The sequence below is a fragment of the Gorilla gorilla genome, chromosome 22 (genome assembly GCF_029281585.2).
Source record: "Gorilla gorilla gorilla isolate KB3781 chromosome 22, NHGRI_mGorGor1-v2.1_pri, whole genome shotgun sequence".
Classification (NCBI taxonomy): Eukaryota; Metazoa; Chordata; class Mammalia; order Primates; family Hominidae; genus Gorilla; species Gorilla gorilla.
Window position 1 is genome coordinate 9615006 of NC_073246.2, and position 8539 is coordinate 9623544.

Here is an 8539-nt window from a genome sequence, read left to right on the forward strand (position 1 = left end):
TATATTATAGATCATTATGTAATACACATATTATATATTAGATAAAATATATAATATATAGATTATATATATTACATATAATATAAATAATATATATTATATGTAACATATAGTGTCATATAATATATATGACATATTATATATTATATGTAATATATAATAAATATAACACATATTATATATAATATGACCTTATATTTTTATGTATATAATGAGATATGATATATTATATATATTATACATTACAGATATAACGTATTATATAATATATCATGCATGTATATAATTCATATTTTATATATAATTGTTTTTAGACAGGGTCTTGTTCTGTTGCACAGACTGTTGTGCAATGGCACCGTCTTGGCTCACTGCAATCTCTGCCTCTCCGGTTCAAGCGATTGTCCTGCCTTAGCCTCCCAGGTAGCTGGGACTACACCATACTGGGACTAATCCAGCTGCCACCATGCCTGGCTAATTTTTTTAGTGTTAGTAGAGACAGGATTTCACTGTATTGGCCAGGATGGTCTTGATCTCCTCACGTTGTGATCCTCTTGCCTTGGCCTCCCAAAGTGCTGGGATTAGAGGCCTGAGCCAAGATACATCTTTTTTAAATGAAGAAAAATTTCAAAGGTACTCTGCTTGGTACAATAATCAAATATATAAATTGACGAATAAAACATAACCATGAAACTTATTGATAACTGCATATGGAAAATACAGAGGATAATATTTTAAAAAACATATTTGGAAAGCACTAACTAATAATTTGAAGAGTTTGCATTTGACAGGCCAGGATAAACATACCTTGAATGCAGCAACACAGGTTCCACATGAGAAAAATCAAAATCAGGGAAAATGAAACCACAAAGGTTCAATCTGCTCCGAGCTTTGAAAAACTCAGCACAGACAGTGGCACTTAGGACGAAGGGCAGGAGATCCCTAATCCCATCACCACGGCGATAGGGCATAAACATTCCAGGGTGAAGGCACAATCCACATTGAGAGGTCCAACTGCTTCCAGGCAGTCAGGAGTGCTTTCACATATACAGGAAGGTCATTGAAGGCTCAGTGTTTTCTTTCAAAAACTGAATCCCAAGCCCACACATTACTATGCTGTACCTCTTAAAATAAGTTATGAGATGGGAAACAGGGCACCCCCAAATATATACATACATATATGTGTGTATATATATATATAATTTATATAATGTAATATATATATAACTTATATAATATGTATAACATATGTATAATTTTCTTTTACATCCTGCATCCTTATATTATATACAATATCTTAGGTATAATACAAAATATAATGATATGTTTTTATTATATACAATATAGTACATGTAATAATATATATTACATATAACATAATATATAATTATAAACTTAATTGTACGGTTATATATATAATTATATACAATATAATAATATATAGTATATATAATATATAATATCTAATATATCATATGTTATATAATATAGAATATCATATGTATAACACAGTATATAATATATGATATTTACTCTATGATATAATATATAGTGTCTAATATATTACATATAATATGTAACATGTTATACATACGTAATATATCAGATATTATATAACATATAATGTATTATATATTAGATGTTATACATTATATAATGTATTATATATTATATCTATTATAATAAATATTATAATATTATATATGACATGTATTAGATTAAACATTATATAATGTATTACATTATATATAGTAATACAGTATAATATATAATATATTGTGATATATTATATATACTATCTTATGATATAATATATATTATATATTAAGATATTTTACATATAATATGTAATGTAATCATATAGAATAGAATATTATATACAATATATAATATATAACATATAAAATATATGTCATATATAATATATATAATGTAATATATATCTTGTATTACATAATATGTATCATATCTTACATATATCATACATTATACGTAATACATATCATATATTATATGTTTTCTATCATATACTATATGTTATATATCACGTATTATCAATAATATATATCATATGTTCAATGTAATATATAACATACATTACATAATATATAGCATATGTTATATAATATATAATATATTATATAATATATAGCATATATCATATAATATATATCATATGTCATAGTATATACCATACAACTTATATATAACAGAATTTTATATATTATATATAATATATAACATATATAATATATTTCATATATCATATATAATATGTATCATGTATTATATATCATATATTATATATAACTTGCATCACATTTCATTCATCATACATTTTATGTAATATATATCATTTATTATGTTACATATCATATATTATATTTAATATATCATATATTATATGTTATAAATCATATACTATATGTTATATGTCATATATTCTCAATAATATGTATCAAATGTTCAATGTAATATATATCATACATTATATAATATATAGCATGTTATAAAATATATTTAATATATTATATAATATATAGCATATATTATATAACGTATATCATGTATCATATTATATACCATATATCATATAATATACACCATACATTATATTATATATCATATGCTATAGAATATATGTCATATATCATATTTATCATAGACAGTATATATTACCTATAATACATTATTTTCATAGCTTACAGTATATAATTTAAATATTATATAATATATTATGTATTTTGTTTAACATATAATTTGCATAATGTATATATTATATATTTTATATTGGATATATTTGATATATCATATATATAATCTATTATATACATAATATATAAGAGATTATATATATTATATACGTGTCATGAAATATATTATATATTATAGATCATGTTGTAATACACATATTATATATTAGATAAAATATATAATATATAGATTATATATACTACATATAATATAAATAATATATATTATATGTATTATATAGTGTCATATAATATATATGACATATAATATATTATATGTAATATATAATCAATATAACACATATTATATATAATGTGACATTATATTTTTATGTATATTATGAGATATGATATATTATATATATTATACATTAGAGATATATTATATAATATATAAGGCATATATATAATACATATTATATATGTAATTGTTTTTAGACAGGGTCTTGTTCTGTTGCACAGACTGTTGTGCAATGGCACCGTCTTGGCTCACTGCAATCTCTGCCTCACGCGTTCAAGCGATTGTACTGCCTCAGCCTCCCAGGTAGCTGGGACTGCACCATACTGGGACTACTCCAGCTGTCACCATGCCTGGCTAATTTTTTTAGTGTTAGTAGAGACAGGATTTCACTGTATTGGCCAGGATGGTCTTGATCTCCTCACGTTGTGATCCTCTTGCCTTGGCCTCCCAAAGTGCTGGGATTAGAGGCCTGAGCCAAGATACATCCTTTTTAAATGAAGAGAAATTTCAAAGGTACTCTGCTTGGTACAATAATCAAATATATAAATTGACGAATAAAACATAACCATGAAACTTATTGATAACTGCATATGGAAAATACAGAGGATAATGTTTTAAAAAACATATTTGGAAAGCACTAACTAATAATTTGAAGAGTTTGCATTTGACAGGCCAGGATGAACATACCTTGAATGCAGCAACACAGGTTCCACATGAGAAAAATCAAAATCAGGGAAAATGAAACCACAAAGGTTCAATCTGCTCCGAGCTTTGAAAAACTCAGCACAGACAGTGGCACTTAGGACCAAGGGCGGGAGATCCCTAATCCCATCACCACAGCAATAGGGCATAAACATTCCAGGGTGAAGGCACAATCCACATTGTGAGGTCCAACTGCTTCCAGGCAGTCAGGAGTGCTTTCACATGTACAGGAAGGTCATTGAAGGCTCAGTGTTTTGTTTCAAAAACTGAATCCCAAGCCCACACATTACTATGCTGTACCTCTTAAAATAAGTTATGAGATGGGAAATAGGGAACCCCCAAATATATATATATATGTGTGTATATATATATATAATTTATAAAATTTAATATATATAACTTATATAATATGTATAACGTATATATAATTTTTTTTACATCCTGCATCCTTATATTATGTGCAATATATTATGTATAATATAAAATATAATGATAAGTTATTATTATATACAATATAATACATGTAATAATATCTAATTTTTACATATAACAAAATATATAATTATATACACAATTATACAGTTATATATAATTATATAGTAAATAATAATATACAGTATATATAATATATAATATATAATATATCATATGTTATATAATATAGAATATCATATGTATAACACAGTATATAATATATAATGTTTACTATATGATATAATATATAATGTATTATATAGTTCATACAATATGTAACATATTATACATAATATGTAATATATTAGATATTATATAATATATAATGTATTATGTATTAGATGTTATATATTATATAACATATTATATATTATATCATGGAAATAGGGAATAAACAAATATATATATATGTGTGTGAATATATATAAATATATATAATGTAATATATATAAGTTATATAATATGTATAACATATATACAATTTCCTTTTACATCCTGCATCCTTATATTATATACAATATATTACGTATAATATAATATATAAAGATACATTTTTATTATACACAATATAATTCATGTAAAATATATAATTATTATATATAACATAATATGTAATTATATATTGCATAAAATTATGTACATAATTACATATCATATATTAATATATATTATATAATATATATTATATTACATAAATTATATAACATTTTATATAATACAGAATATCATATGTATAACATATGATATATTATGTAATATCTAATATATAATATAACATATAATGTATTATGTATTACATATAATATATAATATATTATATATTACGTGCAATATATAATATATTATTCATAATAGATACTATATTAGATATTATAAATTATACAGTATATTGTATATTATATATTATGTGTTATATAACATATCATATATTATATAGGAATATATTATATATTATATACTTTACATATATTACATTAAATATTATATAATATATTACATTATGTACAGTAATATAATAAAATATATAATATACTATGATATGTTATATATAATATATCAAGATATATTACATATAATATTATGGTAAAATATATATTATATATTAAGATATATCATATATAATATACAGTATAATCATATATTATAGAATATTATGTAATTATGTATAATATATAACATATGTAATGTATGTCATAAGTCATGTATAATAGATATTTTATGTACAGTATAGAATATATATTTACTCTATATTGATATTTTATGGACAGTATAGAATACATATTTTGTGTACTTGGATATTTAATATACATTATAGAACATATATTTGGTGTACATTTGTATTTTATGTACAGTATAGAATATATATTTGGTGGACTTTGATATTTTCTGTACAGTATAGGATATATATGGTGTAATTTGATATTTTATTTACAGCATACAGAATATATTAGTTGTACTTTGATATTTTATGTACAGTATATGATACCATTGTGGTGTGTTTTGATATTTTATCTACAGTATGTGATACATATTTGGTGTATTTTGATATTTTATGTAGAGTATAAGATGCATATTTGTTGTACTTTGATATTTTATGTACAGTATATGATACATATTTGCAGTACTTTGATATTTTATGTAAAGTATATGATACATATTTGGTGTATTTTGATATTTTATCTACAGTATGTGATACATATTTGGTGTATTTTGATATTTTATGTACCGTATATAATATATATTTGGTGTAATTTGACATTTTAATTACAGTATATAATATATATTTGGTTTACTTTGATATTTTATATACAGTATATAATTTATGTATTGTGTACTTTGATACTTTATGTTCTGTATATAATATATATACAGTGTAGTTTGATATTTTATGTACGGTATATGGTGCGTGTTTAGTGAAATTTGGTATTTTATGTATAGTATATTATATATGTTTGGTGTACTTTGATATTTTATATACAGTATATGATACTTATTTGGTGTAATTTGATATTTAAGTACAATATATTGTACGTATTTTGTGTATTTTTTTATTTTATGTACGGTATATGATACATATTTGGTGTACTTTGATGTTTTATGTACAGTATATGATAGATATTTGGCATATTTTGATATTATATGTACAGTAAATGATACATATTTTGGGTACTTTGATATTTTATGTACAGTATATGATACATATTTGGTGTACTTTGACATTTTATGTGCACTATACGATAAATATTTGATGTACTTTGATATTTTACGTACAGAGTATACTATAAACATTGTGTAGTTTGATATTTTATGTACAGTATATATTAGGGGTACTTTGATATTTTCTGTACAGTATATGAAATATATTTGGTGTACATTGATATTTTACGTACAGAATATAATATATATGTGGTGTACTTTGATATTTTATGTACAGTATATAAAACATATTTTGTGTACTTTGATATTTTATGTACAGTATATGATACATCTTTGGTGTACTTTGATATTTTATGTCCAGTATACAATACATATTTGGTGTACCTTTATATTTTATGTACACTATATGATACATATTTGGTGTACTTTGACATTTTTTGTACAGTATATGATACATATTTGCTGAATTTTGATATTTTATGTACAGTACCTGATACATATTTGGTGAAATTTGATATTTTATGTATGGTATATGATACATATTTGGTGCACTTTGATAGTTTATGTACAGTATGACACATATGTGGTGTACTTTTATAATTTAGGTGCAGTGTATAATACATATTTGGTGTGCTTTGATATTTTATGTACAGAATATGATACGAATTTTTTGTACTTTTATATTTTATGTGCAATATATGATTCATCTTTGGTGTAGTTTGATATTTTATGTATAATATATGATACAAATTTGGTGTACTTCGATATGTTATGTACAGTATATAAAATATATTTGGTGCACTTTGATATTTTATGTTTAGTATAAAATATATGTTTGGTGTTATTTGATACTTTATGTAAAGTATATAATATATGTTAGGAGTACTTTGATATTTTATGTATAGTATATAATACATGTTTGGTGTACTTTGATATTTTAAGTACAGTCTATGATACATATTTGGTGTACCGTGATATTTTATGTACAGTATATAAAATATATTTGGTGTATTTTGATATTTCATGTACAGCATATAATATATATTTCGTTTACTTTGATATTTTATGAACTGTATATAATATATATTTGGTGTTCTTTGACATTTCATGTAAAGTATATAATACATATTGGTTGTGCTTTGATATTTTATGTATGGTATATTATATATATTTGGTGTGATTTGATATTTTATATACAGTATGTAATCTATTTTTGGTGTGCTTTGATATTTTGTATTCAGTATATAATATATATTTGGTGTGCTTTGATATTTTTTCTACAGTTTATATGTTTGGTGTGCTTTGATATTTTATGTACAGTATATTATATATATTTGGTGTTCTTTGATATTTTAGGAACAGTATATGATAAACATTTAGTGTGCTTTGGTATTTTACGTACAGTAAATGATTCATATTTGCTGTGCATTGATATTTTAGGTACAGACTATGATACACATTTGGTGTACTTTTATATTTTACATACAGTATATGATACATATTTGGTGTACTTTTATATTTCATATACAGTTTATAATACATATTTTGTGTACTTTGATATTTTATGTACAGTACATGATACATATTTGGTGTAGGTTGATATTACATGTAAAATATATGATACATATTTGGTGTACTTGGTATTTTATGTACAGTGTATAATATATATTTTGTGTACTTTGATATTTTATGTACAGTATATGATACATATTTTGTGTACTTTGATATTTTATGTACAGTGTATAATACATATTTGGTGTACTGTGATATTATGTGTACTGTATACTATTTATATTTGGTGTACTTTGATATTTCATGTACAGTATATATTATACATTTGGTGTACTTTGATATTTTATGTACAGTATATGATACATATTTGGTGCACTTTGATATTTTATGTGCAGTATATAGTATATATTTGGTGTACTATGATATTTTAGGTACAGTATAAAATATATATTACGTGAACTTTTATATTTTATCTACAGTATATAATATTCATTTGGTGTAACTTGATACTTTATATACAGCATATAATATATATTTGGTGTAGTTTGATATTTTATGTATAGTATATAATATCTATTAGGTACACTTTTATATATTATGTATAGTATATAATATATATTAGGTGTACTTTGATATTTAATGTGCAGTACATAATATATATTTGGTGTAGTTTGATATTTTATGTATGGTATGTATTATATAT